This window comes from Schistocerca serialis, chromosome 7, assembly GCF_023864345.2.
Source record: "Schistocerca serialis cubense isolate TAMUIC-IGC-003099 chromosome 7, iqSchSeri2.2, whole genome shotgun sequence".
Lineage (NCBI taxonomy): Eukaryota > Metazoa > Arthropoda > Insecta > Orthoptera > Acrididae > Schistocerca > Schistocerca serialis.
Genome location: NC_064644.1, coordinates 388,701,304 through 388,726,386, shown reverse-complemented (window position 1 = coordinate 388,726,386; position 25,083 = coordinate 388,701,304). Strand labels below are relative to the sequence as shown.

At 46.6% G+C, this 25,083-nt stretch overlaps 1 protein-coding gene and 1 non-coding gene across 3 annotated transcripts in view; both read left to right on the top strand.

The window, feature by feature from the left end:
* LOC126412505 (probable 4-coumarate--CoA ligase 1) overlaps positions 1–25,083 on the top strand; it is a 165,268-nt gene that overhangs the window by 83,510 nt on the left and 56,675 nt on the right. The window lies entirely within an intron of this gene.
* On the top strand, positions 15,710–15,784 carry Trnas-cga (transfer RNA serine (anticodon CGA)). The gene has a single exon. It is a non-coding gene; the product is annotated as a tRNA-Ser (tRNA).

The following is a 25,083-nucleotide window of genomic DNA, read 5'->3' as shown; positions in this document are numbered from 1 at the left end:
AATGACTGTTAGCAGAATATGAAATCGGTGGGTTCCGGAGGGTAATACGGAATGCCGTGCTGGATCCCAACGGCCTCGTATCACTAGCAGTCGAGATGACAGGCATCTTATCCGCATGGCTGTAACGGATAGTGCAGCCACGTCTCGATCCCTGAGTCAACAGATGGGGACGTTTGCAAGACAACAACCATCAGCACGAACAGTTCGACGACGTTTGCAGCAGCATGGACTGTCAGCTCGGAGACCATGGCTGCGGTTACCCTTGACGCTGCATCACAGGCAGGAGCGCCTGCGATTGTGTACTCAACGACGAACCTGAGTGCAAAACGTCATTTTTTTCGGATGAATCCAGGTTCTGTTTACAGCATCATGATGGTCGCATCCGTGTTTGGCGACATCGCGGGGCATGCACATTGGATGCGTGTATTCGTCATCGCCATACTGGCGTATCACCCGGCGTGATGGTACGGGGTGCCATTGGTTACACGTCTCGGTCACCTCTTGTTCGCACTGACAGCACTTTGAACAGTGGACGTTACATTTCAGACGTGTTAAGCCCCCGTAGCTCTACCATTCATTCGATCGCTGCGAAACCCTACATTTCAGCAGGATAATGCACGACCGCATGTTGCAGGTCCTGTACGGGCCTTTCTGGATACAGAAAATGGTCGACTGCTGCCCTGGCGAGTACATTCTCCAGATCTCTCACCAATTGAAAACGTCTGGTCAATGGTGGCCGAGCAACTGGCTCGTCACAATACGCCAGTCACTACTCTTGATGAACTGTGGTATCGTGTAGAAGCTGCATGGGTAGCTGCACCTGTACACGCCATCCAAACTCTGTTTGACTCAATGCCCAGGCGTATCAAGGCCGTTATTATGGCCAGAGGTGGTTGTTCTAGGTACTGATTTCACAGGATCTATGCACCCAAATTGCGTGAAAATGTAATCACATGTCTGTTCTAGTATAATATATTTGTCCAATGAATACCCGTTTATCATCTGCATTTCTTCTTTGTGTAGCAATTTTAATGGCCAGTAGTGTATATGAGCGGAGCAGAGACGCATGGGGAATCATTCTAGCAACGATAAGCAGTGCAAATGTGGAAATCCGCCGGCTTAAGCGACTTTGGTAAAATACAGATCGTTGTGACCAGTGTCTGGTAGCGAGGATCTCGGAAACGGCGAAGCTGTTCGGCTGTTTTGCGTGCCACCATAGTGAAAATCCATGGAAAGCTGTTGTTGAATGCTGATACCGCCCGCCCGGCTAGCCGCGCGATCTAACGCACTGCTTTCTGAGCAGGAAAGCGTGCCGGTCCCCTGCACGAATCCGCCCGGCGGGTTTGTGCCGAGACTTGGTGTTCCGGCCAGCCTGTGGATGATTTCTAGGTGGTTTTCCATCTGTCTCGGCGAATGCGGGCTGGTTCCCCTTATTCCGCCTCAGTTACACTATGCCCTATGCACTCTACCACGCAAACATCTGCGGTTACACTCGTCTGCTATGAGACGTTCCGGCGGTTGGTGGGGCGGGGGGGGGGGGGGGGGGGGGAGGGTCCATTGGGGACCGAACCACACAATAACCCTGGGTTCAGTATGGGGCAGCGGTGGGGTGGGTGTACTCCTGTGGCCTGTTGTAGGGTTTTGGACCACTGAGGCTATGGCGGGACGAAGCCTCTCCATCGTTTCTAGGTCCTCGGTCCCATACACACACAATGCTGATACTACGAGTAGGCGACAAGAAGTTTTATTTCCATACCTCATCACAGAAGGTAGGGATCGAAGGTTTGCCCGCTGTCTAGGATAGGCGGCGATCTGTGGCAGATCTGGCGACAGAGTACAGTACTGGCACAGACCCAAGCGTTTAGGAGCACACCGTTCAGTGCACAGAGTTGAACATTGTGATCCGCTTTAGAGGGCACCTGCGTGTTCCCATGTTGACACAGCAACATTGTCAGTTATGATTAAAGTGGGCATGGGATCGTCGGGACTGTACCGCGGATCAATGGAATCGAGTCTCCTGGTCAGATGACTAACGTTTATTGTTAAACCAGCTCTACGGTCGTGTCCAGAACGGACCCAGGCCGGTTGGAGCAATGGTATGTCGTGAATGCTGCCCATAACGTAGTACTGCTCCTACGGCCTGCATCTATGGGTGATATTAACCTTCCATGGGACTTTGGGACTTGCGGTGGTAAATGAAGGCAACACGGGCTTCCATGGGACTTTGGGACTTGTGGTGGTAAATGAAGGCAACACGACAGCTGTGAACTACGCGAACATTATTGGGGACCACCTGTAATCCCTTGTGCTTGATGTCTTCCTCAACAGCGATGGCATCTTCCAGCACTACAACTGTCCGTGTCATAAGCCAGAATCGTGCTGCAATGGTTTGAGGAGCATGTGAACTCAAGTTACCTCTTGGCCATCAAATTTTCCCTATCCGAATCCGATGAAACCCAACTGGGGCGCTATCGGGTGCCAGCTCCGTGCCCACAAACCAACCGCTCGTATATTACGGAAAGTGTGTGACCTGTGTGTACGCATCCGGTGCCACAAAACCTCTGAAAACGATCAAGTACTTGTTGAATCAATGGCACGTAGAATCACTGCTGAACTGCGTTCCAGAAGTGGACCAACACGCTTTTAAATAGGTGGTCATAATGCTTTGGCCCATCAGTGTACACACATCTTATATGAACAAGAGACAAATGAAATTACAAAAAAACGTACAGTCACCCACAGCGTCGACAATCAGTTGACATCTCCGATGCATGATTGAAACTGCCGCGCGGGATTAGCCGAGCAGTCTAGGGCGCTGCAGCCATGGACTATGCGGCTGGTCCTGGCGGAGGTTCGAGTTCTCCCTCGGGCATGGGTGTGTGTGTTTGTTCTTAGGATAATTTAGGTTAAGTAGTGAGTAAGCTTAGGGACTGATGACCTTAGCAGTTAAGTCCCATAAGATTTCACATACATGATTGAAATCAGGTTTTCCGTATATTCACGTGGAAGAGACCTCAGCACTTAATAATCATACACAACGGCTCGCTCGAAGAAAGATCCGTACCTAAATATTGGAAAGTTGCACAGCTCATAATAATATTCAAGAAAGGGAATAGGGGTAATCCTACGAATTATAGATCCATATTATTGATGCCGATTTGCAGGAGGATTTTGCAACGTATATTGTGCTCGAACATTGTGATTTTGCTCGAGGAAATCGATCTGTTGACACAGTCAGCATGGATTCAGAAAACACATCAGGATTTTATCAGTCCAGATAACGAAAGGGGCATAAATTAAATCCCTAATAATCACTATTTCAGTAGCAAATAAGCCCTGAGATCTAGTATCTGACTGTGTGCGACTAGAGAAGAGATATCGCACCTACGCATGGCTGATAAAATTGCAGCTTCCAGTGGAATTTCTAACTTTTCCAAAGAATAAATTGTCTGTCACTTTCACGTAGATATTGCTCAGATTAAAAAAATTAACGTTCAGGGACAAACTGTAATAAAGCATCGCTTCAAATAATAAACATCAATGATCACCAAGCCCGCAGCTCCTGGCTTAGTGGCTAGCGTTGCTGCCTCTGGTTCAGGGGGTCCCGGGTTCGATTCCCGGCCGGGTTGGGTGTTTGTGTCGTCCTCATCATTTCATCATCGTCGTCATTTGTGACAGTGGCTAGAGTGGACTACGAAAAAATTGGACTGTGCTACAATTGGGACTTTGTACGGGCTCTGATGGCCGCGCAATTGAGCGCCCCACGAACGAATCATCGTCATCAACGATCACCAACTACAAGTCAGAAGAATGCAATTATGTCACAAATCTTCATACGTTATGGTTCAATACACATATACAGTGGCTGTGCCGTGCACTTCTTAGTTACTTAATGTTTTGAGTTCAAGGACCACCTGGATTCGGCGATTAATCATCTGAATCACGTTTTCCGAAACAATGGCTATGAGCTTAGAGACACAGAATACGCCCTCTACAAGAAATAAAAACTCGAATATGTTGAACAAGCCCCTGACGGTGTACCTACTGTGCTCATAACTTACTATGGCGCTACGTCTAGCAAAATAGTCAAGCTTCTGGGAAGAAGAGGCCTTATTTTCCGACCACCCAAGAAAGTAATAGAGATGTTGTGCCAGGCTAAGAACAGTGTCGCTCCTTGCAAGTAAGGAATCAATTACAGCAGTCATTACCGCCGCCATGCAGGCACACTGAAACGAGAAATCAGTCGTAGCTGAGCACAGTCTCACAAATGAACAGAGAATAATGTTTGACGATACTAAATTCTTGTGCGACGCTTCTCAATATTGGAACTGATTTGTTAAACGAGCAGTAGGGATTAATGTGCAAGAGTGACTTCAACAAGGATAACGGCTATAATCTTAATGGCGCGTGGTTGCGAGTTCTCGACGCTGAGGAAAACAGGGAACTATTCTGAATTGTTTACATCTACATGACTACTCTACAATTCACAATTAAGTGCCTAGCAGAGGGGTCATTCGAACCACCTTCAATTCCTTCTCTACTGTCTGTCTGTCAAACAGCGCGAAGGAAAAACGAACACTTCAATCTTTCCGTGCGAGCTCTGGTTTCTCCTATTTTATTCCAGTGGTCATTTCTCCCTATGTACCTGGGCACCAACAATATACTTTCGCATTCGGAGGAAAAAGTTGGTGACTGATTTCGTGCCACAACGAAAAACGCCTTTGTTTTAATTACTGCTATACCAACTCACGCATCATATCCGTAACACTCTCTCCCTTACTTCGCGGTAATGCAAAACGATCTGCCCTTCTCTGCACATTCTCGATGTTCCCCGTCACGCCTAGCTGAGACGTATTCCACAACACGTAACAAAACTTCACAAGAGGACGGAGTGTAACTATAGTGTAGGTAGGAAAACCATGTTTAGTAACTCTGCATTAGTAGTAGTCTTCAGTAACATCACCACTGTTAACGCGTGTGAATGTATTGATTGCCTTTCCATTGATGTCCTTCATATACAACCACACTCTCTTTGGGTGTTCGGCCACATTTATAGACAGAGTTTCCTTATGGAACCTATTAAAAGCATCCCGCGCTCAATTCAGAGATTTAGTAAAACATCAACAACCATGGGAATTTTGTGTTCTTTTAAATTTGGCACGCTTTCTTAATTCCTTCTGCACCAACGTTCTGACCAGTTTTGTGTACCATGCGGGATCAGTTCCACCTCTTCCTAATTTATTGGATATAAATATTTCAGTTCTTGTCGAGACTATTTTTTTGAATTAAAGTCACACCCGGTCTATGCTTGTTTAGTCAGTTCGAAAGGAATGGAGACTGTTTCTTTTTTAAATACGTATATTTCCTGTTTATTTTTGGAGGCTTTGGGTGTTAGAGTATTCAATCCTGGTTCAACAACCTAGCGGCTTCTGATCCCTGTCATGATACACTCTATTTGTTGCTAAGTGACCAAGTATGTTTTCCCAACCACTTCGAATATGCTCCTGAACCAACTGCTCAAAATAATTATCGTAGAAATCAGTCTATATCATTTCGGATGATATTTTATGCCTCTACCTGATCTGAACACGCATTTTCGCAAAAGCTTCGAGGCTGGATTGAAGTCACCACTGCCTGTAGCGGTATGAGTGTATATATTTCACTGGGCGATTCACATGAGGTGTTACTCAATTTGCATCTTGGAAAAGTGGTTTCCACACAGCTGCGCTCGTCCAAAGCTGAAATGACATGCTGTACAAGTAGGTCTGTAATGGACAGACTTCACGTTACATCTGACAAGCCCTCTGGGTGTGAAGAACGGATCTAGTACAAAGGTGCTTATGAATCCACACCATAGTGTCACATACGGCGGTTGCAATCGACCTGCCGGCACAACACGCGGCTTAACGGTACCCCAAATTCGGCAGTTCTGTGTATTCACTGCACCCTGTAATATAAAATGTGCATCGTCACTCCATATAATATATGTTGCCACATGTTATCAACTTCGGTCCATGCCAGAAGCCGAGCCGGCCGAAGTGGCCGTGCGGTTAAAGGCGCTTCAGTCTGGAACCGCGCGACCGCTACGGTCGCAGGTTCGAATCCTGCCTCGGGCATGGGTGTGTGTGATGTCTTTAGGTTAGTTAGGTTTAAGTAGTTCTAAGTTCTAGGGGACTGATGACCTCAGAAGTTAAGTCCCATAGTGCTCAGAGCCATTTTTTAACCAGAAGCCGAAGAGCAAATTAAGGACATTGACAGGTACCAGTGTAAAACAGAGCGCGAAACTTTCCGTACTATTGACTATTCTCGTGACATTGCATGAGCACTAGCACTATATTGGATATGTGCTGTATGGTCAATTCCAGTAACAGTGATCTCGTCAATAACTTCTTTCGGCACAGGACGCCTCCGCCTTCCAGGTACCACACCAAGCTCATCAGAGTTTTCGAATGTCATTACCATCTTCCTTAAACCATTTAATGATATCGGGCATCTCCTCAGACCTTGCAGTCAGCGACTGTCTCTCGATTCAGTGCTGTAATTGCTGCCGTTCACATGAAACAGTTTTACTAACATCCTACTCAATAGCCGTACTGTTCACTCAGGTTATGATTTGTCAAACGAAAGCATGCATGTCATACTGTCATACAAACAGCGTAGAGCGCCAGAGTTTCACCTGCTGGCCTCAACTGGAAATATTTTTTCCAGCACACATCGGTACCGCATAAAGCATTAGCATATGTACCAAGTTATGTTGCAGTATAATAATTACACCCCACATTGGACGGCCGTTAATAGCTACTATTTAATTATTACCACCCAGTACTATCTCCACCAGTTTCACTGCGAGGTAAATTAAGAACAACATCCTTTGTGAATACTGTCAGAGCCTTTGTAAAAATTTCGGTTGAAGGTATCTCCAGTCTTAGTCAGGTTTCAGATCTATCACGACTTGAGCTTCAGTGCTTTCTACTAGCGCTTGGAACTCAGTTTTTTTACCAACACAGCTGCAGTTTGTAACTATAATACCGATTTTTGCTATGTCTATCCTCCTCCTGTTTTTGTCCTGCACACTTGTAGACAGACAACCTTGTTGCAATTTCCCAATACCCACTAAACTAAGAGTTTAGGAAGCACCAGTACAGACTTGAACACAATATCGGGAAACATAATGATGACGCGTGCCGACTAATCACAAGCTATCTAAGAACTGTAGAATGTCTCCATAATAACAGCCATGGTAGTAAACTTTTCCTGACGATTACGATGGGGGATCTTGTCAGAAGCTTGAAATTTTACCCAAATTTGATACGGCAGGTAAGGTCGATCATGTTATACACAAATGTCGCTAGATATCACTCTCACATACCATAGAGATGTAAAGCAATATATCTTCAGAAATAAACACGTACATCATCTGATTTGTAGTATCTAGACCCCAATATGTAGAGTGGAAATAATCGTTAGAAGTCACACAGCTTTAGCCTGTTTTCAGTACCTACAACGATTTGAGCTTGAGTGCTTTCTAGGAGCGCTTGGAGTTCCTTCCTTGAGTCAGAAATGCTTCTGTCCACAAAACAGCTCGGATTCAGAAAGCATCGCCTGCCCTTTTCTCATGCGATATCCTACAAAGCATGGATGGAGGGTAACAGACGGATTCCATATTCCTAGATTTCCGGAAAGGATTTCGCATGGTGTCACACTGCAGACTATTGATGGAGATCCGAGCTTACGGTCTAGGTTCACAGACACATGAGTGGCTTCAAGACTTTGTTAGTAATAGAGTCCAATACGTTGTCGTCAACAGGGAGTGTTCTTCATAGTCATGGCTATGGTGAAGAGTGTTGCAGGACTGCTGTTATTCTCTGTATACATAAATTGTCTGGCGGACAGGGTGAGCAGCACAATGTTGTGTTGTGCTGGATGACATGTTCGTCGAGTGACTGTAGGAGGATAAAAGATGATTAAGACAAAATTTCTAGTTGGCTTTATGAATGACAGCTTGCTCTAAATGTAGAAAAAAGTAAGTCAATGCGAATGAGTAGGAAAAACAATCCTGTCACTTTCGAATATAGCGTTAGTATGGTGCAGCTTGACAAACTGACGTCTACTAAATACACTACTGGCCATTAAAATTGCTACACCACGAAGATGACGTGCTACAGACGCGAAATTTAACCGACAGGAAGGAGATGCTGTGATATGCAAATGATTAGCTTTTCAGAGCATTTACACAGGGTTGGCACCGGTGGCGATACCTACAACGTGCTGTCATGAGGAAAGTTTTGAACCGATTTCTCATACACAAACAGCAGTTGACCGGCGTTGCTAGTGAAACGTTGTTGTGATGCCTCGTGTAAGGAGGTTCAAATGGTTCAAATGGCTCTGAGCACTATGGGACTCAACTGCTGTGGTCATAAGTCCCCTAGAACTTAGAACTACTTAAACCTAACTAACCTAAGGACAGCACACAACACCCAGCCATCACGAGGCAGAGAAAATCCCTGACCCCGCCGGGAATCGAACCCGGGAACCCGGGCGTGGGAAGCGAGAACGCTACCGCACGACCACGAGATGCGGGCGTGTAAGGAGGAGAAATGCGTACCATTACGTTTCCGGCTTTGATAAAGGTCGGATTGTAGCCTATCGCGATTGCAGTTTACCGTATCGCGACAGTGCTGCTCGCGTTGGTCGAGATCCAATGACTGTTAACATAATTTGGAGTCGGTGGGTTCAGGTGGGTAATACGGAACGCCGTGCTGGATCCCAACGACCTCGTATCACTAGCAGTCGAGTTCACAGACATCTTATCCGCATGGCTGTAACGGATCGTGCAGCCACGTCTCAATCCCTGAGTCAACAGATGGGGACGTTTGGAAGACAACAACCATCTGCACGAACAGTTCACGACGTTTGCAGCAACATCGACTATCAGCTTGGAGACCATGGCTGCGTTTACCCTTGACGCTGCATCACAGACAGGAGCGCCTGCGATGGTGTTCTCAACAACGAACCTGGGTGCACGAATGGTAAACCGTCATTTTTTCTGATGAATCCAGGTTCTATGTACAGCATCATGATGGTCGCAACAGAGTTTGGCGGCATCGCGGTGAACGCACATTGGAAGCGTGTATTCGTCATCGCCATACTGACGTACCACCCGGCGTGATGGTATGGGGTGCCACTAGTTACACGTCTCGGTCACCTCTTGTTTGCATTGACGGCACTTTGATGTGTTACGACCCGTGGCTCTACCCCTCATTCGATCCCTGCGAAACCCTACATTTCAGCAGGACAATGCACGACCGCATGTTGCAGGTCCTGTACGGGCCTTTCTGGATACAGAAAATATTCGACTGCTGCCCTGGCCAGCACATTCTCAAGATCTCTCACCAATTGAAAACGCCTGGTCAATGGTAGCCGAGCAACTGGCTCGTCACAACACGCCAGTCACTATTCTTGATGAACTGTGGTAACGTGTTGAAGCTGCATGAGCAGCTGTACCTGCACACGCCATCCAAGCTCTGTTTGACTCAATGCCCAGGCGTATCAAGGCCATTATTATGGCTAGAGGTGGTTGTTCTGGGTACTGATTTCTCAGGATCTATCCACCCAAATTGCGTGAAAATGTAATCACACGTTAGTTCTAGTATAATATATTTGTCCAATGAATACCCGTTTATCATCTGCATTTCTTCTTGGTGTAGCAATTTTAATGGCCAGTAGTGTATTTAGGCGACTTTGCTAAATTTTGAGAATTATTGAACAGCTCATCCATAGAGGGATGGGGTATAGTATGCTAGTAGACCCATTCTTGAGCTCTGTTAGAGTGTTTCCGATCCTCAGCAGATCTGCTTAAACGAAGACATCGAAGCAATTCAGAGGCGTGCTGCTAGATTTGTTACTGGTAGGTTCGATCAGCAGCAAATATTACGGAGATGCTACATGATAGAAATGGGAATGCCTGGAGGGAAGACTACTGCGGAAATTCAAATAAGCTACACATGAGGCCAACTGCAAATCATACTACTGCCGCCAACGTGTATTTCCCGTAAGAAGCACGAAGGTAAGCTGCGAGGAATTAGGGATCGTATGGCGGCTTGTAGACAGTCATTCTTCCCTGGTTCTATTTGCGAGTGGAACAGGAAAGGAAATGACTAGTATGGTACAAGATACCCTCTACCATGCACAGTACGGTGGTTTGCCGAGTATGTATGTAGATGTAGGCAAATCGGTCAGTATAAAAGGAGGCGAGGAGTATTGTGTTGTCATGAAGGTTCAGAAACAGCATAAAGGAACGGTCACGAAAGCTCAGTGACTTCGAACGTGGGTAGTCACTGGACGTAACCCAAGTAACAAATCTATGAGAGGCATTTCAACCGTTGTAAAGTTGCCAAAGTCGATTGTCGGTTATGCGACTGTGAAATAGAAACCAAGACACCGCAGACTCCTGTACTGACACAGGCCGAGCAACATTAGCTCTAAAAAATAGCTTGAAATCAACGAAAGGAACCTCTCGTGAGTTCAAAATTGCTACCAGCAGTCCTACTAGCACGACTACTTGGCGAAGGGAGTTAACAGGAATGGGGTACAGTGGTTAAGCAGCTCCGCATGAGGCACACATTTCTGTAATCTGTGTTAATCGACGCTTGAGGTGGTGTAAAGACGAACGCCACTGCACAGTGGGTAACTGGAAACAAATAATTTGGAGTGGTAAATCACGCTAGTCCCTTTGGCAATCCAATGTGAAGGTTTGGGTTTGGCTAACCCGAGGAGGACGTAACGGTGTTGGAAGCAGTGAAGTATGGAGGTGGTGGAGTTATGGTACGGGAGTGTTTTTCGTGGCTAGATTGTGGCCACCTACTGCGCTTGAGGAAATGCTAAATCCGGAAGAATATGAACACATTCTAATGCATTGTGTGCTGCGTACAGTAGAGGAACAGTTCGGTGACGAACACTGTATCAGCATGGAATGCACCATGTCATGAAGCAGCATCTGTGAGGCAACGGTTTGCGAAGAATAAATTCTTGAAATGATCTGGCCTGCCAAAAGCCTCGACCTGAACCCAGTGGAACACTTTTGGGACGAGTTACAACGTCGACTTCGCACTGGACACTAGTTTTCAACCTCACCACCTTCTCTGGTTTTGGGTCTTGAGGTAGAATGACCTGCCAGTGATTCATATACGTCATGGAATGTGTCCCTGCAGAGTTCAAACCGTCATAAGGACGAAAGGTGGACACACCCAATATTAATTTCCAATAACATGTGTCCGGAAACTTTCGACCAGATAGTAAAGGAAGTATCGAAATGGGCTTTGAAAACCCGTATCGATTTATTCATTTATCCTGCAGGCATTGTTTTGGAGTCATTTAATAGGAAATCACTTTAAGCTTTTTACCGCATACCTAAACAGGTTAAAAGTGACTTCCATTGATTATGTGGCACACAGCCCACCTGAACTCGTCTTCTTGCCAAACTTGATGCAACATGTCAGACGTGACTTGCTCAATTGCGAGGTAGATTCTAATTCTGAGTGCTGATAGAGCAGCTAGTGAGGGTGGAACAAAAAAGGTGTCCAGAATGAGATTTTCACTCTGCAGCGGAATGTGCGCTGATATGAAACTTCCTGGCAGTTTAAAACTGTGTGCCCGACCGAGTCTCTAACTCGGGACCTTTGCCTTTCTCGGGCAAGTGCTCTACCAACTGAGCTACCGAAGCACGACTCACGCCCGGTACTCACAGCCTTACTTCTGCCAGTACCTCGTCTCCTACCTTCCAAACTTTAGAGAAGCTCTCCTGCGAACCTAGCACTTGCTAGGTAGAGCACTTGCCCGCGAAAGGCAAAGATCCCGAGTTCGAGTCTCGGTTGGGCACACAGTTTTAATCTGCCAGGAAGTTTCATATCAGCGCACACTCCGCTGCAGAGTGAAAATCTCATTCTGGAAACATCCCCCAGGCTGTGGCTAAGCCATGTCTCCGCAATATCCTTTCTTTCAGGAGTGCTAGTTCTGCTAGGTTCGCAGGAGAGCTTCTGTAAAGTTTGGAAGGTAGGAGACGAGGTACTGGCAGAAGTAAAGCTGTGAGTACCGGGCGTCAGTCGTGCTTCGGTAGCTCAGTTGATAGAGCACTTGGCCGCGAATGGCAAAGTTCCCGAGTTCGAGTCTCGGTCGGGCACACAGTTTTAATCTGCCAGGAAGTTTCAAAAAAGATGTCCTTAATGATGCCCCAAAAGAAAAAGTCAAGAAATGTCACATCCACTGCCCGTGGGGACATGCAATTGTTGCAACTCGTCCCATTCACTTACATGGAAAGCAAACATATAGGGAATCTCGGACTTCTTAACAGACAAAATTGGATCTATTTTGCTGTAAGATGACACAGAGTCTGTAAGTCAACTTAATAAATTTGCATAAAAATTCAAAGTTGCAAAGTCTTCCTTTTTTCTCCTAACTTCTTCATCTCAGGGTAGCACTTGCAACCTACATCCTCAATTATTTCCTGGGTGTATTCTAGTCTCTGTTTTCCTCAACAGTTTTTGCCTTCCACATCTACCTCTTCTACAATGTCCTTTCTAGTTGTCAGTGTATTCCACATACTCCTTTCCTCTCCCATTCTGTGCAGAAATTTCTCATTCCTTACCTTATCAGTCCACCTAATATTCAACATTCGTCTGTAGCACCACATCTCAAATGCTTCGATTGTCTTCTGCTCCAGTTTTCCCACAGTCAGTGTTTCACTACCATACAATGCTGTACTCCAAACTTACATTCTCAGAAATTTCTTCCTCAAATTGAGGCCTATCTTCGATACTAGTACATTTATCTTGCTCAGGAATGCCCTTTTTGCCAGTCCTAGTTTGTTTATCCCCTCCATGAACCATGGACCTTGCCGTTGGTGGGGAGGCTTGCGTGCCTCAACGATACAGATAGCCGTACCGTAGGTGCAACCACAGCGGAGGGGTATCTGTTGAGAGGCCAGACAAACGTGTGGTTCCTGAAGAGAGGCAACAGCCTTTTCAGTAGTTGCAGGAGCAACAGTCTGGATGATTGACTGCTCTGGCCCTGTAGCACTAGCCAAAACGGCCTTGCTGTGCTGGTACTGCGAACGGCTGAAAGCAAGGGGAAACTACAGCCGTATTTTTTTCCCGGCGGCATGCATCTTTACTGTATGATTTACTGATGATGGCGTCCTCTTGGGTAAAATATTCCGAAGGTAAAATAGTCCCCCATTCGGATCTCCGGGCGGGGACCACTCAAGAGGACGTCGTTATCAGGAGAAAGAAAACTGGCGTTCTACGGATCGGAGCGTGGAATGTCAGATCCCTCAATCGGGCAGGTAGGTTAGAAAATTTAAAAAGGGAAATGGATAGGTTAAAGTTAGATATAGTGGGAGTTAGTGGAGTTCGGTGGCAGGAGGAACAAGACTTTTGGTCAGGTGGATACAGGGTTTTAAATACAAATCAAATAGGGGTAATGCAGGAGTAGGTTTAATAATGAATAAAAAAATAGGAGTGCGGGTAAGCTACTACAAATAGCATAGTGAACGCATTATTGTGGCCAAGATAGACACGAAGCCCACGCCTACTACAGTAGTACAAGTTTATATTCCAACTAGCTCTGCAGATGACGAAGAGATTGATGAAATGTATGATGAGATAAAAGAAATTATTCAGGTAGTGAAGGGAGACGAAAATTTAATAGACATGGGTGACTGGAATTAGACAGTAGGAAAAGGAAGAGAAGGAAACGTAGTAGGTGAATATGGATTGGGGCTAAAAACATGAAAAAGGAAGCCGCTTGGTAAAATTTTGCACAGAGCATAACTTAATCACAGCTAACACTTGGTTCAAGAATCATGAAAGAAGGTTGTATACATGGAAGAACCCTGGAGATACTAAAAGGTTTCAGATAGATTATATAATGGTAAGATAGAGATTTAGGAACCAGATTTTAAATTGTAAGACATTTCCAGGGGCAGATGTGGATTCTGACCACAATTTATTGAAACTGCAAAAAGGTGGGAATTTATGGAGATGGGACCTGGATACACTGAAAGAACCAGAGGTTGCATAGAGTGTCAGGGAGAGCATAAGGGAATAATTGACTGGAATGGGGGAAAGAAATACAGTAGAAGAAGAATGGGTAGCTTTGAGGAATGAAATAGTGAAGGCAGCTGACGATCAAGTAGGTAAAAAGACGAGGGCTAGTAGAAATCCTTGGGTAACAGAAGAGATACTGAATTTAATTGATGAAAGGAGAAAACACAAAAATGCAGTAAGTGAAGCAGGCAAAAAGGAATACAAAGGTCTCAAAAATGAGATCGACAGGAAGTGCCAAATGGCTAAGCCGGGATGGCTAGAGGACAAATGTAAGGATGTAGAGGCTCATCTCACGAGGGGTAAGATAGATACTGCCTACAGGAAAATTAAAGAGACCTTTGGAGAAAAGAGAACCATTTGCATGAATATCAAGAGCTCAGAAACCCAGTTCTAAGCAAAGAAGGGAAAGCAGATAGATGGAAGGAGTATATAGAGGGTCTATACAAGGGTGATGTACTTGAGGACAATATTATGGAAATGGAAGAGGATGAAGATGAAATGGGAGATATGATACTGCGTGAAGAGTTTGACAGAGCACTGAAAGACCTAGGTCGAAACAAGGCCCAGGGAGTAGACAACATTCCATTAGAACTACTGATAGCCTTGGGAGAGCCAGTCCTGACAACACTACCATCTGGTGAGCACGATGTATGAGACAGGCGAAATTCCCTCAGACTTCAAGAAGAATATAATTCCAATCCCAGAGAAAGCAGGTGTTGACAGATGTGAAAATTACCGAACTATCACTTTAATAAGTCACAGCTGCAAAATACTAACGCGAATTCTTTACAGACGAATGGAAAAACTGGTAGAAGCCGACCTCGGGAAAGATCAGTTTGGATTCCGTAGAAATATTGGAACACGTGAGGTAATACTGACCGTACGACTTATCTTAGAAGAAAGATTAAGGAAAGGCAAACCTACGTTTCTAGCATTTGTAGACTTAGAGAAAGCTTTTGACAATGTTGACTGGAATATTCTCTTTCAAATTCTGAAGGTGGCAGGGGTAAAATACAGGGAGCGAAAGGCTATTTACAATTTTTACAGAAATCAGATGGCAGTTATAAGAGTCGAGGGATATGAAAGGGAAGCAGTGGTTGGGAAGAGAGTGAAACAGGGTTGTAGCCTCTCCCCGATGCTATTCAATCTGTATATTGAGCAAGCAGTAAAGGAAGCAACAGAAAAGTTCGGAGTAGGTATTGAAATTCATAGAGAAGAACTGTAAACTTTGAGGTTTACCGATGACATTGTAATTCTATCAGACACAGCAAAGGACTTGGAAGAGCTGTGAGGCGGGGCGTGAGTCGTGCTTGTGTAGCTCAGTTGGTAGAGCGCTTGCCCGCGAAAGGCAAAGGTCCCGAGTTTGAGTCTCTGTCCGGCACACAGTTTTAACCTGCCGGGAAGCTTCATTTCAGCGCACACTCCGCTGCAGAGTGAAAATCTCATTCTGGAAACATCCCCCAGGTTGTGGCTAAGCCACGTCTCCGCAATATCCTTTCTTTCAGGAGTGCTAGTTCTGCAAGTTTCGCAGGAGAGCTTCTGTAAAGTTTGGAAGGTGGGAGACGAGGTACTGGCAGAAGTAAAGTGTGCGGACGGGACGTGAGTCGTGCTTGGGTAGCTCAGTTGGTAGAGCACTTGCCCGCGAAAGGCAAAGGTCCCGAGTTCGAGTCTCGGTCCGGCATATAGTTTTAATCTGCAGGAAGTTTCATGTCTGGAGTGTTATTGGGAATGTTCCGCATTGTCCGTCGCTGACATGACAATCTCACTGCTGTTTTTCATTTCCTTTTTCTACTTTGTTTCCCTTCTCCTATCCTTCTTCCGCTCAACCTCAAATGTTCGTCTTTTTCTCTTCTTCTTGCTCCCTGTGCACTCCTGAAGGCTAGCCCATGCATCTGAAGCGTAACTGGTGACTAGATGGTGCGTAATTGCCATCCCTAGATCGACAGGTAGGGTTCGCATGTGACCCCTGGTACAGGCCAGGCCCAGGTAGAGCTGATTGCCTCAGCTGCTACCTTCCCAAATTACCGATTGGTCCCTCTGTCAGGTGTTTCGGCGGTGTGACTCGAGGTTGAACTGTCACCTAAGGTGGTTGTGCCCCCTTGTGAAGGCTCCCCCAGTTTGAAGGAGCGCAGCATCAGATTTTCTCGTAATGACTCAATCATTTTCACAGTCAACGTCTACGAAATGTAAACGGAATAAGGCTAACGATTCAAAGACACCTCCAGCAGCACCTCTGTTCCTCGATGTTTCAAGTTCTGTAGACGGTCAGTCCTTCACGATGGTAAATCCGTTTGTTTTTCAGAAAAGTGTTGATGCAATGGCCAGCCCTGTGAAATCCTGCTATCGTTTACACGTCACTTTCTTTTTGGAGACTACTTCTGAGTCTCAAACACAGCGACTGCTTGCCGTCTCCCTTCTCCAGGGCTATCCTGTTCATGTCGAGGCCCATAGAACTTTGGATTCTTCCCATGGTGTTATTTACACTAGGCTGCTCGACAGTTTGACAGAGGCCGAAATCCAATCATACCTCTGATCAGTATTTCATTGTAATCCATCTTGTAATCCACCTTAGTGCCCATACACACTCGTTTCCTCATCTTTGATAGAGTGGTGCTTCCGTCCAAGATCAAAGCAGTCTATGAAATTATCACAGTCCAACCATACTTTCCTAACGCAATGTGCTGCTACCAGTGTCATCGTTTCAACCAGACTGGAACTTCTTGTCGACACCCACCCAAATGTGTAACCTGTGGTAGTGGTTTGCACAAGGGTGATTGTCCACCTCCATCTCCCTAATTCATCAACTACAATGGCGGTCATGTCGCCTCCTCTCGAGATTGTCCCGCGTATCTTGGTGAACGGACTGTCCAGGAGATCTGAGTAAAGGAAAAACGTGTCTTACCTGGTCGCTCGCAAGTTATTGGCTAGCCACAAACCCTGCTTTCTATGGTCTGCCACTTACAGTTCTGTTCTTACTACATCTTACTACAGGACATGGCCACGCAGACATGAGACCTCAAATTCAGCTCTGAGGTTGTGAAATCGCCCAGTGTCAAGGCCGCATCGCCATCCCCTTGCCCAGCTGTGCAGCAAGCCATCAAACTCTCGCCTCAAGGGACGAAGCAACCAGCTACACAACTGGCAAACCGGAAAGGACAGAAGGAATACTCCCATGAAGACTACCTACATCCCTACAGCCAGCCAACACCTGAGTCTTCCTCTGATAACCGGAAATGCAAATGGTCTTCTCCTTCGCCCACTCGAAGATCCTCTTTGATGGTGCCACAACATGATTCCTCAACCCGGCCGGCCTCCGTGTCGCCGGTGTACACTACCAACCGTTTTTCTGCCCTGGATTCCACAGACCAACTACCAGAGAAAGCCGATGCTTCTATGGACCTAATGGAGCAGGATCCTCCTGCCCCTGTGACCTGTAGCAGCGAGTCTTCAGACTGGTCACTCGGCAGCTGCTAAGGTGACGACTCTTCATTTTCTCCTCATCCTGACTCCTCCAATGGAACGTTCACAGCAGTCGATCCCACAAACAGGATTTGCAGCTGCTTTTGGAATCGAAGCGTCCCCTTGTACTCTGCCTGAAGGAAACAAAATTGAGTCCTCACTACCGCTTTGAGCTTTTGCATTTCTTCCAGTCCGTTTTGACCTTTCCCCTGAGGTTGGCATTCCCTTCATAGGGTACGACATTCATAGTCAACCCATCGCCCTGACTACCCATCTTCAAGCTGTTGGAATTCAGCTGGCCGGAGTGGCCGTGCGGTTCTAGGCGCTACAGTCTGGAACCGAGCGACCGCTACGGTCGCAGGTTCGAATCCTGCCTCGGGCATGGATGTGTGTGATGTCCTTAGGTTAGTTAGGTTTAATTAGTTCTAAGTTCTAGGCGACTGATGACCTCAGAAGTTAAGTCGCATAGTGCTCAGAGCCATTTGAACCATTTTTTGGAATTCACCTTTTCCTTCCTCACCTGACTTTTTCCCTTCATACCATTTACAACCCACCGTCATTCAATGTCACTAGGGCAGCTACCTCACCCATTTCTGCTACTCAGTGACTTTAATGCACATCATCCCATTGGGGTTCTACCAGAACCTGTCAGAGAGGTGCCCTCTTGGCTGACCTCCTTAATCATCTTAACTTCTTCTGCCTTAACGCCAGAGCACCCACATTTCTTTCGAACTCCTCACTCATCTATTCCCATTTGGACCTATCCTCCTCCATCGCCCAACTTGCCCATCGTCTCTAATGGTCCGGTCTTTCTGACATCTACTCGAACGACCATTTAACATGTGCTATCCATTTGCTGACCAACCCCACTGCCCTGGGTGCACTAAGACTGGCCGGTGGCTTTACTCCTCTGGCGACCTTCGAGGAATATGATTTCCCCAGTTGCGATGACCAGGTGGAATATTTTACAAACGTTATCCTTACCGCTGCAGAACATTCCATTCCTCGTACTACTTCTTTACCACGCCGTGTCCCAGTCCCTTTGTGGATTGAGGCAGGGCGTGAAGCAATTCGGGCGTGGAGATGTGTTCTCCATGCTTTCAACAGTCATCCTATGCTGGCAAAATGCATTCAATATAAACACTTGCGTGCACAGTGTCATCACATTCTTCGGGATAGCAAGAAAGCTAGCTGCATTTCATTCACTAGTTCTTTTACCAGTTCCACCCCTTCCTCTGTCGTATGGGCTAATCTCCGACGGCTCTCTGGGACCAAGATCCATTCCCCAGTTCCCGGCCTAACAGTAGCAGACAATGTCATCGTGCACCCTATTGCTGTCTGCAACATCTTGGGCCGCGATTTTGCGGCAATTCGAGATCTTCCCACTATAACCCTGCCTTCCCCCACGAAAACGAGTGGAGCTGGCTCAGGTGATGCCCTTCACTTCTCAGAATCGTAAGTGTTACAATGCTGCCTTTACTATGGAGCAGCTGGATCATGCTCTCAATTCATCCCAATCCTCCGCCCCTAGGCCAGACGCTGTCCACATTCAGATGTTGCATCACCGTTCTCTTGCGCACAACCACTTTCTGCTTAAGACATACAACCGCATCTGGGCAGAGGGCACATTTCCCAGACACTGGCGTGAAGGCACCGTCTCACCCCACCTATGCCCGGTAAGGACAAACACCTTCCTTCTGTCTATCGCCCCATCTCTCTCACCAGCTGTGTTTGCAAGGTGATGGAACGTGTGTTTGGTGCCCAGCTCGCATGGTGGCTCGAGTCTCGCAATTTACTAACCACTGAACAGTGAGGATTTCCAGCGCGCCGTTCTGCAGTTGACCATCCAGTTGTCCACCCATATCATGAATGGTTTTTTGCGGAAATCCCAGACTGTGGCCGTGTTTTTCGATTTGGAGGAGCCCTAAAACACCTGCTGGAGAACAAGTATTCTTCTCACTCTCCACACTTGGAGCTTCCATGGCTGCCTGCCCAGTTTCCTTGAGGAATATTTAAAAGACTGAGTTATCAAGGTGCGTGTGGTTTCTGCCTTGTCGGATACATTTATCCAGGAAAACGGTGTGTCTCACGATTCCGTCCTGAGCGTCGTCCTCTTTGCTGTCTCCATTTACCCTGTAATGGCCTGTCTCCAGACGGGCATCTCCAGCTTCCTTTTTGTTGACGATTTTGCCATCTATTGCAGTTCTCCAAGGGCCTGTCTCATTGAGCAGCGTCTTCAGTAATGTCTTGATCATCTTTACTCTTGGAGTATCGACAATGGATTTGGTATATCCACAGACAAAACCGTTTGTACAAATTTCTGGCTGCACAATTGGTTTCTCCCACCATCTGTACATCTTGGGCCTGTTGCCCTTCTGTTCATTGAAACTACAAAATTCCTGGGGCTCAAGTCGATAGGAAACTCTCTTGGTCCTCCCATGTGTCTTACCTGGTAGCTCACTGTATGCGGTCCCCCAGTGTCCTCAACGGTAGTTGCTGGTGGGCAGATCGAATCCATTTGCACCAGTCCCTTGTCTGTTCGAAACTAGACTACGGGTGCTTTATTTATGCATCTGCCCATCCGTCCCTCTTACGCTGTCTCAACACTACCCACCATCGTGGCATTCGTTTGGCCTCTGGCGCCTTTTACACTAGCTTGTTTGAGAGATTGTATGCCGGAGCTGCTAAACAAACTACCACTGACCTACCGTCGTGATTTTCTCCTCAGGAGGTATGCATGTCGTGGCCACCCATCCTATGCGTCCTTCTTCGATGACTCCTTTGATCGCCAGTATGGGGCGCATCCCTCTTCTCTGCTACCTCCTGGAGTTCGCTTTCGACACTTGCTCTGGCGGCTGACCTTCAAGCAACTTCCACCTTTTCCTGTGGGTGTGAACCCCTTCTCCATCTTGACTTCTTGTGGCGGCCCGTGTTCACCTTGGCCTTCATTCCCTTCCTAAGGACACTACTCCATTTTCTCTGTATCGCCTTCACTTTCATAACCTTCACATGGAACTTCGCGATAGTACCTTTGTGTACGCCGATGTATCTCGGGCTGACTGGGGCGTCGGGTATGTTTTTGTGATTGGCGCCGACGTTTATCGGCTTTCGGCACACTGCTCAGTATTTACGCCCGAGCTCTTCGCCCTGTATCAGGCTACACAGCACATCCGACGACTCGGGCTTTTCAATTGTGCCCTCTCCTCTACTCTCTCAGCACCCTTCGAAGTCTCTGTGCACTGTACACCGCCCATCCCTTAGTGCAACGGGTCCAGGAAACCTGTCACTCTTGATGGAGCCACAGTGATGTTTATGTGCGTTCCTGGTCATGTCGGTCTTCCAGGAAACGAGGCTGATGACGCTGCTGCCAAGGCTGCAGTCCTCATGCCTCATCCCACTAGTTCCTATACTCCCTCTGTTGATCTCTCTGTTGCCGTCTGTCAGGAGGTGGTGTCACTTTGGCATCGCCACTGGTCCTCCCTTCGTGGGAGTAAGTTCCAGGTATTTAAGCCTCTCCCAGCGGCTTGGACAACCTTCTTTCGGCCTTCTCACCGCAAGGAGGTCATTTTAACTAGGTTGCGTATTGGGTACTGCCTTTTCAGCCATCGCCATTTGTTAAGTGGCGCTCCCCCACCACTTCATACACATTGCTCCCAACTTTCAACTCTCCTCCATTTCCTGACGGAACGCCCATTTTTAACCGTTGACGTTCCCGCTTGGGTTTGCCGCCTGAGTTATCGCCCGTTTTAGCAAACGACAAGTGGGCTGTCGGCCGCGTTTTAGTTTTTATTCGTCATAGCAATATGGTAAAGGCTATTTAATTTTGAGTCCTGGATCTCCGTTTCTCTATGGTGTATTTTATAGCTCTTACTCCACGTCCCTGTTTTTCACTGTTCCTCTTACGTCGATTGGGATTGACGTGTAGTCGTTTTTTAGTTCCTCTGTGTTCGATAGCTTTGATTTGGGCGCGTGTGACCCCAGTTGTTCTTACTCCTTAAAACAAAACGAAACAAAAAAAATCCTTCAATCCTTCACTCCCACTGAGGATAGCAATGTACGAGCAGTTAGCGAATCAAATCATTGACATCCTTCCACCTCAGATTTTAATCCCACTCTAAAACCTTTCTTTTACTTCCGTCTTTGCCTCTTCGATGTATGGATTGAACAGTAGATCCTAAAGACTACATCCCTGTCTCACACCCTTTTTAATCCGGACCCTTCGTTCTCAGTCTCCCACTCTTACTGTTCCCTTCTGTTTTTCGCGTATATTGTATACCACCCGTATTTTCCCATAGCTTTACTCCTGTTTTTCTCAGAATTTTGAACATCTTGCACCATTTTATATTGTTGAACCTTTTTTCAAGTCGACAAATCCTATGAACGAGTCTTGATTTTTCTTTGATCTTGCTTTCATTATCAACCACAAAGTCAAAACTGTCTCTCTGCTGTCTTCAGCTTTCCTAAAGCCAAACTGATCGTCATCTAACAGGGGACTCAACTTTTTTTTCATTCTTCTGTATATTATTCTTGTCGGCAACTTGGATGCACAAGCTACTGAGCTGACTGTACTGTAATTCTCGGCTCTGCTCTCTTCGAAATAGCGTGGATGATATTTTTTCCGAAAGTCAGATGGTATATATCGCCAGCCTCTTATATACACAAACGTGAATAGTCGTTTTGTTGTCACTTCCTCCAATGATTTTAGAAATTCTGGACGAATCTTGTTTATCCATTCTACCTTATTTGATATTATGTCTTCCAAAGCTCCTTTAAATTCTGATTGTAGTACTGGATTGCCTATCTTTTCCGTAGCGACTCCTGTTTCTTCTTCTATCATGTCATCAGACAAGTCCTCCCTCTCATAGAAGCCTTCAGGGTACTCCTTTCCGCCGGCCGCTGTAGCGGAGCGATTCTAGGGGCTTCAGTCCGGAACCGCGCTGCTGCTACGGTCGCAGGTTCGAACTCTGCCTCGGGCATGGATGTGTGTGACGTCCTTAGGTTAGTTAGGTTTAAGTAGTTCTAAGTGTAGGGGACTGATGACCTCAGATGTTAAGTCCCATAGTGCTTAGAGCCGTTTGAACCATTTTTACTCTGTTCCAAATGTCCGCTCTCTCCTCTGCATTTATGAGTAGAATTTCCATTGAATTCTTTACCCTTTTTGATGTACTTTATATACTAAGGTGACAGAAGCCCTGGGATAGCGATACGCACATACAGAGATAGCGGTAGTATCGCGTACACAAGGTAAAAAAGGGCAATGCATAGGTGGAGCTGCTATTTGTTCCCAGATGATTCAAGTGAAAACCTTTCAGACTTGATTATGGCTGCTCGACGGGAATTGTCAGACTTTGAACACGGATTGGTAGTTGGAGCTAGTAGCATGGGACATTCTATTTCGGAAATCGTTAGGAAATTCATCATTCCGAGATCAGCAGTGTCAAGTGTGCGTCGATAATAACAAATTTTAGGCATTACCTTTCATCACAGACAACACGGAGGCAGACGACCTTCACTTAACGACCGAGAGCAGCAAGGTTTGCGTAGAGTTGTCAGTTGTGAGACGTAAGACGATCTTATCCGTTAGTGCAGTGCTGCGAAATCTGACGTTAATGGGCTATGGCAGCAGACGATCGAAGCGAGTGCCTTTGGTTAATAGCACGACATCGCCTGCACCACCTCTCATGGGCTCATGATCAGGCCGATTGCATCATAGACGACTGGAAAATCGTGTCGTGGTCAGATAAATCCTGATTTCAATTAGTTAGAGCTGGTAGGGTACGAGTGTGGCGAAGACACCACGAAGCCGTGGACGCAAGTTGTCAACAGGGCATTGTGCGAAGCGGCGGTGGTTCCATAATGGTCTGGGCTATGTTTACATGGAATGGACTAGGTCCTCTTGTTCAATTGAACCGATCATTAACTGGAAATGGTTATGTTCCGCTACATAGGAGACCATTTGCAGGCATTCAGGGACTTCATTTTTGTGGATGACGATGCGCTTTGCCATGTCACCTGGCCGCAACAGTTCACAATTGTTTCGTAGAACATTCTGGACAATTTAAGCGACATTAAAGCCATCGATCAAATGGTTCAAATGGCTCTGAGCACTATGGGACTTAACTTCTGAGGTCATCAGTCCCCTAGAACTTAGAACTACGTAAACATAACTAACCTAAGGACATCACGCACATCTATGCCAGAGGCAGGATTCGAACCTGCGACCATAGCGGACGCGTGGTTCCACACTGGAGCGCCTAGAACCGCTCGGCCACTCCCGCTGGCCCCATCGATCATTCATTGGACATAATATAGAGGTCATTTCGTGTACAAAAACCTGTACCGGTAACATTTTCGCAGTTATGGACAGCTACAAAGGCAACTATGGGATTCGCGCACAGGGTTGCCTCTCTGCGATGGATATGGCTGGCCTTCCTGTTTCCGTCGCGGTTGGAGCAGATTTCCACCTTGGCTGCTCCGGGGACCCAGACTAATATTAGACTTGACTAATTTTAAGAACGATAGTACGCCAGATTTTACATTCTTATCTCTGTTTTTTAACATTTTAGATGTGCATCATGGTTTCACCGTCATTTACACTGATGGCTCCAAACAAGGGAATTTCCTTGGCTGATCTGTAGCGTGCTCTGATCATGTTATGCGGATTCGCCTCCCTGATGAACATACCGTTTCCGCAGTGGAGCTCCACGCGATCCTGAAGGCACTGGAGCAGATGAATCGTATTCGGAGCAACCGGTTTCTCATCTGCTCCGATTCTCTTAGTGCCTTACAATCATTGCAGAATCTGTACCCAATTGAGGAGATGGTCCAGCTGATATATGACCAACTGTACTTGCTCCAACGGCGGGGTAAGGAGTTGACCTGCTGCTGGGTGCCTGGTCATGTAGGAATATGGGGCAATGAACAGGCCGATCAGGCTGCCAAGGAGGCCGGCAGAGAGTAGGATGTGGTCCAGTGTACTATCACCTTGCAGTCTGTCATTTCTGCACTCCACAAGAAATGCATGGACTTGTGGGAGGAAAAAAGGCTGGCAGTGACGGCCAATAAACTGCCGTTGGTGAAGTCAACAACTCGGCCGTGGCGTTCCTCCTGCCGGTTGCTCACGCGGGAAGAAGTGACCCTCACGCGTCTTCGGATCGGGCACTGTCCTCTCACACATAGCTTTCTATTACGGAGGGAGGATCCCCCGTTTTGTGATACTTGTGGTGTGCACATCTCTGTCCGCCACATTTTAACAGACTGCAGCCGCGCGGGATTAGCCGAGCGGTCTGTGGCGCTGCAGTAATGGACTGTGCGGCTGGTCCCGGCGGAGGTTCGAGTCCTCCCACGGGTAGGGGTGTGTGTGTTTGTCCTTAGGATAATTTAGGTTAAGCAGTGTGTAAACTTAGCTACTAATGAGCTTAGCAGTTAAGTCCCATAAGATTTCACACACATTTGAACATTTGAACTTGAACAGACTGCATTTTATACCGTGATGCCAGGGCAGAAGCACAAGTTGATGGGG